General features: G+C 47.6%; 1 long non-coding RNA gene across 1 annotated transcript; it reads right to left on the reverse strand.

Moving 5' to 3' along the window:
• Window positions 1-928: 928 nt before the first annotated feature.
• Window positions 929-9842, reverse strand: LOC133225055 (uncharacterized). The gene is made up of 3 exons (XR_009729010.1): window positions 9515-9842; window positions 1833-2065; window positions 929-1739 (listed from the first exon to the last, which is right to left on the reverse strand). It is a non-coding gene; the product is annotated as an uncharacterized LOC133225055 (long non-coding RNA).
• Between the last annotated feature and the right edge of the window lie 2828 nt (window positions 9843-12670).

Genomic DNA, 12670 nt, shown 5'->3' on the forward strand with positions numbered 1-12670 from the left:
TTATTTATTGGAAGATTCCTGTTGTGTCTTAACTGCTAAATTCACTTCTAATGAGCTGAGGAGATAAGCAGCACTTCAGCAGCCCCTGAAATACAATCAGGGGGGAACAGAGCAGCATTTTCCTACCCATCACCAGAAACGGGGATGACATCTGGGCAATGCATCCTCACTGTTCAGACTGCAGCAGGGCCCAGCAGCAAGGACTCAGTCATTCAGCAGCAATTCAAAGGAGAAAATAGGATCAAATGATGATGCTTTAGACTTTGCCAGGCTGCCTCTACCCGCACACCAAGCACGTACTCGCTTTCCTTAAGTGGATTGATAAGCACTCTGGATCAGTATTAACACACGCCAGATGCTGGGGAATCATCTCCTACTTATGGCAATTATGAGGATGCCCCAGAATCCAATAAAGCAAGTGAGAAGATGAGCATCTGGTAGGGGTTGTCAGGCCCCGACACAGCAAGATAAATCTATGCAATAAAGAGGTGTGATTACTTCTTTCCTTGAGTCATATGGCTTTTAGCACTGGATACATGCAATTCCTCCCTCCTTCAGGGGTTCTCCTCAGGAGATGAGCAGAGCATCCTTCCTCCAGTGGGAATGCTGAGCTGCTCCCCCTATCCTGCCCTTTCTGTGCTGAAATCCAGCCACCACGTGCGTCCCCAATCCCACCAGCATCACCCAGCCAGAGGGACCTGTGCAAAGTGACCACGCATCACCATCAGACAGCACCTCCAGCCAGAGAAACCACCAGGTGAGACCATCTCCCTCTCTCCAACCTGGATCACCTCGTCATCCATGGCCATGTCCACTCCACTCCATTGCTCAAGGTAAGAGAACCTGCCACATGCTGAGGTCTGTTAAAAGACATACAAAGTGGTGAAGCAGCGAAGGTTATTTCCTACATAAACCAGCCAAGAAATGATGGTCGTGCACAGGGAATGCTCTGTGGATTACACAACAGTGCAGACACGTGGCTGAAACAGCATTTTAAACATACTTAATGGATGATTCCTAGAAGTAATAGCAAGTTTTATTCCTGTGAAAGGCAGCAGAGCCAAGCTATATTTAACAGAGGAAAGAAGCTAGGAGTAATCTCCAAAGGTCTGATAATGCAGAGTCTGTGCTTAAACATGCTCCAGTACATCTTTAGGCAGTAAATGCCAGCTACAAGGCTGGTTTTCTCAGTTTGGGTAGCAATTTTGGGACTCATTGATTTTAATATCAGAAGCAGCCATTAAGGCACCTCCTATGAGCTGCTCTCCACCACAAGCCTAAATGTTTCATCCAGTACAGAACAGGGATGGAGGCTGGATAAGTAAGAACTATTTGCAATGAGTGACACACCAGCCTTTGCCCACAGCCAAGAGCTAGCCCAGATCCATCCGTCCTTGCTGCCAGGGCCATTCCCATGAAGGTAGCTCCTTAATGCCTTCCCTATCCTCACAAACCGATTTGAATCCCATTTTCCTTCCCAGAGCTTTCTTAGACAACACTCAGAAAATGAGCAGAGGAAGAGAAACATTGGGGACCATGAATGTCAGCAAATGCTACCCATCCGGGACCACATTCTTACCTCTGGAGGCCCCAGCAGTCATGGTAAGCATCCTCCCAGGCTCCCACCCCACTGAAATGCACCCTGCCAGGAAGACTTCCAGGGGGGAATCTGCTCCTTCTTGTTTATCAGTTTTCCTTTGGGCTTTTCCCAAAGCAGAGCTTTTTGTCCATGCAATTTCCTGTGAACATCTGAGAAGAAACATGACCAACATCGTTTATAGCAGCAGCATCCGATGAAAAGCATTGAATGGACCCAAAGTTACAGTGTTAACACTGCCATAACTTTAAAGTCCATTTTAATGTACATTTGTGCTCCTAGTTTACTTTTGGTAAGATTGAAATGCTTGGCACCAGCTCCAGGTTTTGAGGGCTGTGGATTCAATTTGCAAAGGACCCTTGGGAGAGAGGGGGATGCTTCTTCCTAGAGAATAATACTGTGTGTCTGAAACCTCTTCAAGGCTGTGGAGCCACCATTCTGGATCCTGGCTGGTGTGAAATCCAAAGCCTAACAGGAAATCACATTTGAGTCAAACTCACCTTATTCCTCCCAAGAAGCTGCTGCTTTTCTTCTTTGTTTAACTGTGACCAATTCTCTGTTTGAGATCTGCTTCTTGTTGTGTACCCAGTACCTGGTTCCTCTTCTATAACCTTGGGATCTTTGACGGCACAGTGTTACTACTGTGCCGACTACATGAAGTACACTTTTAATGTCCCCATTAGGGACATTAAAATGAGCTTTAAAGTATGAACTCAATGACTTGGAATAAAATCCAGTTCATAGCAATATTTGACTTTAAAAGCACTGTGGAACTACTTAACCACTTCCTGCACCAAGTCCCGTTGCAGGGAATACAATTAAGATACTTTGGCTCCCATTTTTCAGCAAGTGTATCCATGATAGAGCTTTCCTAAGTGTCTGCTGCAAAGTGCTGTCAGCAACACAGCAGCAAGGCTGTGCAGAGAAAGGTGCTGTGCTTTTGGGACTGCAGAAGACCAGGGCTCAGTGTGGCCAGGCCACTGCTCCTCCCTCAGCTTCACTAAACCCAACCATTTCACTCGGTTTAGGGACCTCTGTTTAATACAGCACAGTGTTAACATCACCCAAAACCACAGAACAAGGATGCAGTTGGGTGTTCTGCTCCACTGAGGCTCATGCACAGGAAGGAAGGGGAAGAGTGAGTGTTTGCCCAGCTGGATGCTTCAGAGAACACGTCCATCTCGGTGCCTCTGGCTACGCGTCTGTAAAGTGCTGAACAACAGGAAATCGTTTGACTTGTATCAGACCAAATCAGAGAGCATCAACCCTGCAATTAGCTATAATTAGAAATCCATTCTGGCAGCACCACGGAGCCAGTTCTCAGGTCTTGACAAGTAACCCTCCCAACCAGCCAGCTCCCATCGCTACTGCCCAAGTAGCCATTCCCTGCCTGGCCATGCTAAGCCTCAGGCCCAAATTCCCCTTGGATAAGCATATCGAGTTATTTCTTGATGCACCTTTCTGCACTGCAACTTTAGAGTACTCAATCAGAAGAGATAGCCTGCTGATGTGAGATTGCATGGTGAGCAAAGACAAAGGAATCCCCAGCCTCCCACTCCAGCCATCTTCAGCCCTTCCTCTCCACCATCACCCAAATACCAACAGGCTTCTAACCCACAGTGTTGATGTGGCCAAACCCAGTGCTGTTTCTGCATTGCTAATGCCCTTTGGAGCCTGTGCCAGCTCTCAGAATAACATCCAGAATACAATGGGAGAAGCTCAGTCCAAAAACAGTCAATTGTCACCTTATTTTCAAGGAGATTTTGCGTTTGTGATTCCCCCACTTCACTGTGCTTCCAGCTAAAGCTAAACACTGCCATATGAGCACAAAACCCCAGCACTTAGAGGTCCTGGTACTTAGGGATCTAGTAAAATGACAGCAGCCCCAGCTATAATTATTGCCCTGTAATCTGCATGTCATGAATCACTACAAAACACAGCAATAGCTGCAATCACTGCACATAGTTATGTGCTCTTTGCATTGAAATAAAGTGGTGGGGAAGATGGGCAGCAATTCAGTGTGGAGTAAATATGCAGTCGTTGTCGACCTTTTTCTGTCAACAGACACTTAACACTTTTCCAGTGGATGTCCTACACAACAAATAGAGGAAAGGAGTGCACAGGCTCTCCAAGCTGCCTTCTGCACATCCCCAAAACCCCCCTATCAGTGAGCTGAGGGCTGGGAAGAAAGGTGGGTAACTTGGAAAAGTTACACAAGATTCCAACCACAACTAAAATTGAGGCTTTTCTTTTACTATTCTTCCAGCCATTTGGTTCCCAGATGTTTTTAAAGGCTTTCTGAGTGTGAGTTGGAGCCAACAGGGCACCCACACCATAGCCAAGGGCAAAACTTGGTATTTTGATCTCGCTTTGAGTGCATGAACTAAATGTTCATGTTCTGCGCAGTGAAAAAGCACTGAAAATCTCAGTTTGGAAAGTGTGAGAGGCCCCATCCAGCCAATGCAATGCAGTGCCAGGGTGGAGGAGAAGAAAAAACACCTCTTGTAACTCTCAGATCTGCTGGATAAGGTCATCACTTCCAGCTCCTTCCAGATATGTCAGATAAGGTCATCACCTCCAGCTATTGCACATCTTTGCACATCAGCTGGTTTCCTCTATAACTTATCTCTGAGGCAACAAGTCAGGTTAACTCTGCTGCCAAGCTCAGCTCTTTAAAATGCTTACAGCCAGCTGGTACCTCCACTGGGCTGAGACAGGAGCTGGTCCATGGAGAGACCAGATGGACACCAACCTGCGCCACAGGTGATGCTGAGGATGGCACCAGCCCAGAAGCCACAGCTCACCCATGTCAACACCATCAACTCACGCTCATATGGCAGGAGACCTGAGCTGCAGTTCCCATGAGGCTCATGACCAGCCTCTGAACCTACCCAAAAAGAAACCTTTCCATGTCATCAGAGATCAAGTTCAGCAAAGCCAAAGCTGCTGCACAACCGCAATTCCCACCCCAAGAATAAAAACCACATCACATCAATACACAACTTCTGACTGAGCTCCTGCCTCCCACGTGGGACAGCATCCCTAGCACATGACTTAAACACAATGACCAAATGCTCCACTGCAAAACAGCAAGGACAAGGCCAAATTCAAGGTTTTCTGCTGCTAAATCCACATGATTCTGCTGGTTACAATAGATGTTTATTAGTTTAAATACAGTTCAACTCTTTCTCTAAAGCTCAGTACTTACAAGTGCCTCTGTGTGCGTATTAGCGGCAGAGATAGATAAAATGGTTATTCAGCCATCCCACAGCTCCCTCTTTCTCAGTATGTGATTTGTTCATATTCTAAAGAGACCCTGGTATTAATACTTATTTTAGATGAAATACAAGACTGGGAAGAGGAGGAAAATCTTCCTGTGTGTGGCAGACTTCTTTGTATCTCACTGCATCTCCCTCCAGAGCCATAGCTGTTGGTACTGAAAGGCAGAAAATCAGCTGAGCCAAGGACCTCTGCCCTGCACTAAGAAATGCAATAAGAAATACTTTCACACTCAGGCCAGGAGGATCATGCATTGATCTGCTGAGGTTTCACTGACCTCTACACTGCTGTGTGCTACAGAAACTGTGCTGAACTCCAGGCAGCTCCACCAAACAAGCATCAATGTGACCTAAAACACCTCTCATGGGAGCAGAGAGATGGTGGAAGGCAAAGAGGAACCAAAGAATCCCACTTTATTGAGTGAATTTGAGCACAGGAAAGAGCATGGGGAGGTAATCTTAGTGTGAGGTCAGCACCCATATAAAGGGGAGGTCCTTCATCCCCCTGAGCCCAAACTGGCCCTCTCCCAGCAGTGATGCTCTGCCCATCATTCTCTGCAGGTTTTTGCTTCCCAACATGACAGAAGACTCATTACTTAAGGCAGGAAGAAATACTCCCTCTGCAGTTATAGCACACAGCAGAGGAACGAGTTCATTTCAGTGGCATTTGCCTCTGGATGAGCAACAAAGGCAGAAATGAACACCCCAAGAACAAGCACAAAACCCCCACACGAACTCTTGTGTTACGCCCGGTAGCTCACTGGGAAAGCATGATGCAACAGAAATACTCTGGCTCCTGCTGAATCCATGTGTGAACATCAATTGTTAAGCGGAATAATTCATTGCGCTTTGACTTTCACCACGGGCCCTAAGACTCAAATCCATGTTCTCTCCAAATCAGTTATTTCCAGCCTATCTCCTGTGGTGAGGTACACAGCTAGCAGGAAATTCCCCTGTGACACCTTAATAAATAGCTTAACTCGAGTATAATTTACTAAGGTTTAAGTGTGTGCTCAGAAAGACCCATTTATGTTGCGGGAACTTGTGCCAAAATTGGCATCACCTCTTTCCAAGGCTTTCTCCATCAAGCAAGCTGTGCTTGGGTGGAGAACTCTACCTGTGCCCTTTCCCATGGACCACAGAGGCTTGAAAATATAGAGAGAAGCAATGTAAAAGATGCTTTCCACTCTTGGAGGTCCTAGGACAGAATTGACCTTCTCAGGCCCTGAGGCTGCACCCCTGTTATCCAGGTTTTCATTGCAGCACCCACACTGCTGGGACGCAGTGCAGAAGCACCAATAGGCATAGCTGACAGTGATTAATATTGCCCCAAATCCCAGCTAAATACACCATGTAGTAATCAAGGATTAACCACCAGCACCTCCAGAGCAGTTGTAAGCAGTCCAGGTACTTCTGCATTGATCCTAGTCTCCAAATCAACCTTTTCCCTTCAGAGAGCAAACTCACATTCTGCTCTACACGGCATTCCCTACCCTGTTGCTCACCCGCTGGTGGCGACTAAGGGTTAATAAGGACGCCAAGGCAATAACAGCTGAATGTTCTTCTCACAAGGAACCCTCCTTCTGAGCCTCATTAAAACTATCCTGATTATTGCCTCAAAAAACACCTCATTGCTGGTTCTCCAATAAGACAGTGAGTCTTCCTCATCCCCCCCAATGCAGGAATGAACCAACTGTAACTGACCCCTAAAGCCGATGAAGTCCATGATCATCCTGGTGGCTCAAGACCCCATGTTTAAAATGCTGGAGGCATTTTATACAGAGCCTTTTGAAGCTACAGGTTCCAGTGCCGTAACTCCATCTTCATTTGATCTGAACACTGAAGGCAGACATGCTCCTCCCAGGCAAACCCCACAGGCTCAGTGCAGGAGAATCACCGATTCTCCTTATTTTACATCCTATTGGGATAAAGAAAATAAACCCCACAACATTCCTGTTGACTTCCAATAAAGTGGGAAAACAGGAGGCAAAGCTGACAAGCAGCTGAGACCCAAATAGTTCAATTGGTCTGATGGCAAGAGAGCCAGAGGAGCCTGCAGGCAATCAATGTTGGGGTCAATCCCCCAGATCCAGCAGACACATCTATTCTGGCAGCATTAGGAATGGAGCTGTTATCCTCTTGAGGTCCCTCCCAGCTCCTCCATTTATTCATATTGTATTTATTGCAGAATAAGCTATTTAACAAATTCCTGTGGCACAGCTGCCTCCATGAGCACTGGAAATCATTACTTTCATTGCCCAATGTTTTGTCTACCAAGAGCTTGCCCTGAAGAGTCATTGCCAAATAGCCCATTCCTGGTGGCCAGCCACAGAGCCAAGGTTAAGATGACCCCAGTGAGCAGCAGAGATTGACATGGTTAGAAAGGGGAAAAACAAATACAAACATGAAAAAGGGGGGAAAAAACGAACCTCAGGAAAAGCTGAGCAGGGATGGGGCCTGGGAAGAGGAAGGATCTTCCCCCCCCCAGCCAACATTGTGCAACATGGCATCCTTACCTAGTGGGAAGCAACAGACTGCTGCTCTGCTGTTTGTTCTTCAACATCCTAATCTACTGATGCTTCTTAATGAAGACTTTCATTGGGGATTGAAGTTGAAAGGGCTTGCCCCGTCCCCCCAGTATAAACAACAATACTGAAAACTAGTTTGGGGTTGAGCAGTTCTCTCCTTTTCCTTTTCTTTCCTTTGCAGCTTTGAAACACAAGGGTATTTTGAAAACATAAAGGGATGTAGAGGTTCTGGAATGAAACACGGGGATATTATTATTACTGTTTTATTGTTGTTATTACTACCATTATTGTTATTACTGTTATTACTATTGTTTCTATGATTACTACTGTTATCACTACTACTATTATTGCTATTATTAAGCACAGGCTTTCTTTTTAAAACCCAAACAAGTGCATGGTTGACTTCAGACTGAAGTCTGAGGGCCTCAGCTCTGCTCCCCATTCTGCCTCTGCAACCACAGCTGAGGGCTGAAGTATTCTGGAGGCTCTCCTGTCCTTACTTGCGCCTTGCTGTGACACAACCATTGCCTTGGCAGAGATGCCCCCATCAGTGGAGCACAGGAAAAGTGCCCAAACCCCTGAGGTTGTGGCTGGTTTTCACTCCTTTTATTTTCAAGCTTTCAGGGAGGGGTGGAGGAGCTGCCACCATCACCTTCCTCCCTCTCCCCCTTTTCACCTGAAAACGCACAAAGCCAAAGTCTCTCCTTCACCCCAAGACTGATCCCTTAGCATTTCCAATGCCATCCAAGCTCCTTCCCAAATCCATGGTCTTGCCGATAACACTAAATCTCTGGGATAAACTACAAGCATCCATCCTTACCCAGTTTGACAGTTTCACTTTATCTTCCTACTAAAAACCAGCCATAATTTCACAGCCTGTCTGCCTGCAGTCGTAAGAGCAAACAGCAGCCAAGTTCGTACTCCTCTTGCAGCCGAGGAGGAGTCAGCCAGCCTCCTCCATAGAGGGCCATAATATACAAACCACATTTCACTCCTGAGATAGAACTTGTTATCCACTGATAATTTAATGTGGGTTTAGGGCTGGGTTTTTGAGAGGATCTATTCCTGGGGATGAAGGTGTCCCAGTCGCAATCCCAGCATCCCCAAAAACCAGAGGCTGACTGTTTGTGGGCTGCATGAACTGCTGCTAGGCTGGGAGTCAGAGGTTTGGGATCCATCTGTGATTTTCGCATCAACAGAAGAGAGCACAAAGCCCTTTAGTTCCTCTGTTTTGTAAACAACCCTCATCCCATCCAGTGACAGGCTTTTAAATTATTCCCATGGGAATCCCACAGCAGCCCTCAGTGGTTTTACCAAGAACCTGGTGGGCAGATGAGCTATTCCAAGATTTGGGAAACGCTATGGAGAGAGGTTCAAACCCTCTGCCTTGGGTTTGGGTGCCTGCCCCAGCCAACAGCACAGGGAACATCTGTGCCTCTCCCCAGCCCTTCTGCTCGGTTTCAATTGCTAACAATAGACAAAAAATAATCAAAGTTCCTCTTTTTGAAAGCCATTAAAATAAGGAAAAAAAAACACCCTCTGAAACAATCTGCATTTTATCTTCGTAATGGCTCTAAAGCCTCCACTTGTATCCAAAAATAATTGCACTCAGCAAGGGTTGAAGAATATTCCTTTCAAATCATGGCCCAGATGTTCCACCGAGACCATTACACAGTTAACTGCCAATAAAAGTAATCCAACCAACTAAGCCCTGATTAAGGAATGTGCGCACGCAGCCCGGCATCACGGAATGTGATTTGCTGTTATTTAACCTCTAACGACACAGACACGCCGTCCCCTTCCTCCTTGGCAAAGGCAGCACCAGGCAGTGAGGAGAGGATTGCTTTGCTTTTACTATCTTGGAAATCACATCCCATAAACTCAATGCAAGCGGAGCCAATGGCCACATGGCCAAACACCACCCCCCCCCCACCCCCCCCCCCAGTGTTGCTCAAGAGGTCAGTGCTGTTTTCCAGTCCATCCCAGCACATCCAAGACAAACAGAGCCATGTCACTGTGCTGCAGGGGATGTACAGGCAGCAACAAGAACAAGCAACCTTGCCCATGCACTGGGCTGTGTGCAGGTCACCATCACCTTTCTTGTTACAGACCTGGTTTGGGCTCCAAGGGTTGATGTCCATCAGCCAGGCTTCAGATGAGAGCGCAGATGGAGCCTTCTCAGACCTCATGCGCCAGGAAAGGGTTAGGAGACAGCCCAGAAACAGCCCCAGGACACACTAGCCACTCTCTTGGACCCTGAAGGTGGTTTCATCTTGTTTGTGCTTAGCAGAGCAAAAACTGATTGCCAAGTAGGATAGGAACCACCCAGCCTCCTGAGCCCAGAGCAGCTGGGAGCCTGCTGAGGCCAAGGGGATGAGCCTTGAAAAGCAGCCAGGTGAGGTAGATGGGAGGACGTATCCAAACCCATGGGCTGATGGGAGCTGCCTGTGGGTTGGACGGGGCACATCTCACCTTCTGCCTTCCCTGTCCTGCAGCTTCAGAATTCATTTCCACTTTGTATGCTTCTAAAGGCTTCCTTTAATACCCTATAATTGCATTTTTGTAGCAAAAACATGCTCTGGAGTGAAGAGGCTTCCTCTCTCAAAGAAACATCCCCAGTGCAAGTGGAGAGGCACTGATTGCTCTATCAGGTTCTCCGGGGCTTTTCTCTGTGTTGCTAGCTAACAAAAACATGTTCTTAATTTAAGCATTTAACCCAAATATCTCCCTTTTAATTACAAGCTGAGGAAGAGCAACAGCCCAGAGCAACAACAAATGCTTCTTTCACTGAACCATCACAGCAGGGACCAGGGAGGGATTTTACACAACCAGGGTGAAGAACCCCCCCCCCCCCAGGGCTGGGGTATTCAGGCAGAAAGGACCTCACCAAACTCCCCACATAAGGTATCACCTTCCCTGGGAAACAAGCCCATCAATTCAATGGCAGGAGGCTGCATCCAGGCTGGGAGGTACACCTTGAGAACCACAAACAGCTGCCACTACCATGGCCCATTGATTGCTCATAGGCAGAGTTTTCATAGGCAGCACTGCCCCCTGATTGGCCCATCCTGACCACGCCGACTATGTGAGGCTCCACCCCCCGGTGGTGGCTCCGCCCCCCAGCCCATGTGCTGCCCATCACCCCTGCCCATCAACCTGTCCATCATCACATCCACTGTCACCCCTGCCCATCATCACATCCACTGTCACCCCTGCCCATCATCACATCCACTGTCACCCCTGCCCATCATCCTGCCCACATCCCTGTCTGCATCCCTGCCTGCACTTGCTGGATGCTTTGCATCTGGCAAAGGGGAGATCTGTTGCTCCACAGGCAGGAGAATTCCCATTGGATGCTGCCAGCCAGGGGCTTCAGATCCAACAGTCAGGCTGGGAGAGGGCACTTGGCCCTGACAGCAAAGTGGAAAGGGGGGATGAAAGCCCACGAGGGTCTTGGGCACCTCCCTGAGCCCTGTATGAAGTGTCCAGCACATCTGTGCTCTATCTGGGGCTATCCCTTGCCAAAAGCCTGGGTCAGATACAACCATTGAGCGTCTGCTGTAAGGCAGGAGCCCAAGCAAGCAGCTGCATCTTCCATATCACATTGTGGGTGGGAAGGAGTGCTAGAGGAGGGCTGGCTCCAGAGGGGCTCCAGCCAGGACTGGCAGTCAAAGCCTCATGGAGGATCGGAGGGAGCAGCCGAGCACGCAGTGACAGCCCATTGAGCCCCGGCTGGGGGAGCAGCCAAAACCCTCAGCACCACAGGGTCAAGGAAACAGCAAAGACCTCGGACATGAACCCAAACATGAATTCCAGAAGAGCTGGAATCATCCTGGTTTTCCCCTGGGAGGGTCCAAGCTGCAGCTTTGCCTCTATTTACAGCTCTGTGCTAATGCATCCCTTGCTCCTTGTGGTTTTCTCCCTCCTTACCAGGGATACAAAGTGGAATCATCTTTATTGAGCATCTCCACGAGCAGAACAAACCCCTCTCTTGAGACAATGCACCATGATCTCCCTGTCCCCATCACATCCCTGTCCCCATCACATCCCTGTCTCCTTAAAACAACGGCTGCTGCTGGCTCTGGTGTGTAAAGAGGAAGAAGTTGGCGCTGGAGCTGAGCATGCCCACACCACGATGTGCTCAGACACAACTTGTCTCCTCCAATTCATATCTTTATATTCTTTATAACGCTGTGTAGCTGCCTTGGCATTTAATCCCTGTAATTAATGGGAGGGTGAGAAAGGGATAGCTCTCATCTCTTCTCCCTCTTACAAACACAATCTGCAGGGTGGGACTGATTCAGTTCTGTAGCATTTCAAGCCCAGTAAAGAAGACAAGAAGCAGCAGACAGAGGCATTTACCTTCTGGCAAGTACGAGACGTCTCTAAGGAAGATGATATTTAAATCAATAACGTGTGAAAGGATCCAAATTACATCCCCAAATATTTAAAGTAACGTGTCCAGAAAAACAAAAGGAATCTCTTTTGGTTATTAAAAGATGACTTTGACAATGACCTGCCTGGCTCCTATCTGAAACACAGAGGAAGTCTTCCTTAGCAGGAGATGTCATCCTGCATTTATTTAAAGCTTTAATGATATGTTTGGGGACATCATCTACTCCTGAACATTTCTCTGCTGCAGTTGTCTGGAAGAAGGAGCTTTTTACTTTTTTTTTTCCATCTTTAAATAGCAAATGAGGACAATTATCCCATGGTAATTCCAAATGAGAACTTGATTCCGCTTTAGCTGGTGGTGTCCTGTCGAGGCAGATTGTGCAGGTCAATTTTAGGAATGCATCCACCCATCCTGCTCTGCTCCTCTTGAGACTCATGGAGGGGGGATTGGTCCTCGCATTCCAGCCCATGGACCAGTGCACAGCCTGGCTGCAAGAGCAATGAACCAAGGAACTGGAACACGACAAGATGCTGAGGGATGAGTGTGGGACGGAGATGGGGGATCCCCGCTCTGCTCCCATGGGATTCCAAGCTACGACTGAGCATGGAAGTGACACTGGGCAAAGCCATAGTGCTGGCACTATGGGAGCATCACTGAGATGTTCTACACAACAGTGAGCAGAATGGTTTTGCATTCCAGCTGGCAGTCCCTAACGCTTTAGGAAGGACCAGAGCGCTTCAATCTATTACAGATTAATGGGATTGACTTACTATGATTTTGTTTCTGTTTAATTAGTCTCATTAAAAGCAGAACAATCCTCCTGTGGAGCACACAAATGACACAGAGGCTCTGGCCCAGCTGCCGCTTGGCT

The sequence above is a fragment of the Neopsephotus bourkii genome, unplaced genomic scaffold (assembly GCF_033783945.1).
Source record: "Neopsephotus bourkii isolate Nb327-2 ecotype Australia unplaced genomic scaffold, CSIRO-AGI_Nbou_v1 NB_1749, whole genome shotgun sequence".
Classification (NCBI taxonomy): domain Eukaryota; kingdom Metazoa; phylum Chordata; class Aves; order Psittaciformes; family Psittacidae; genus Neopsephotus; species Neopsephotus bourkii.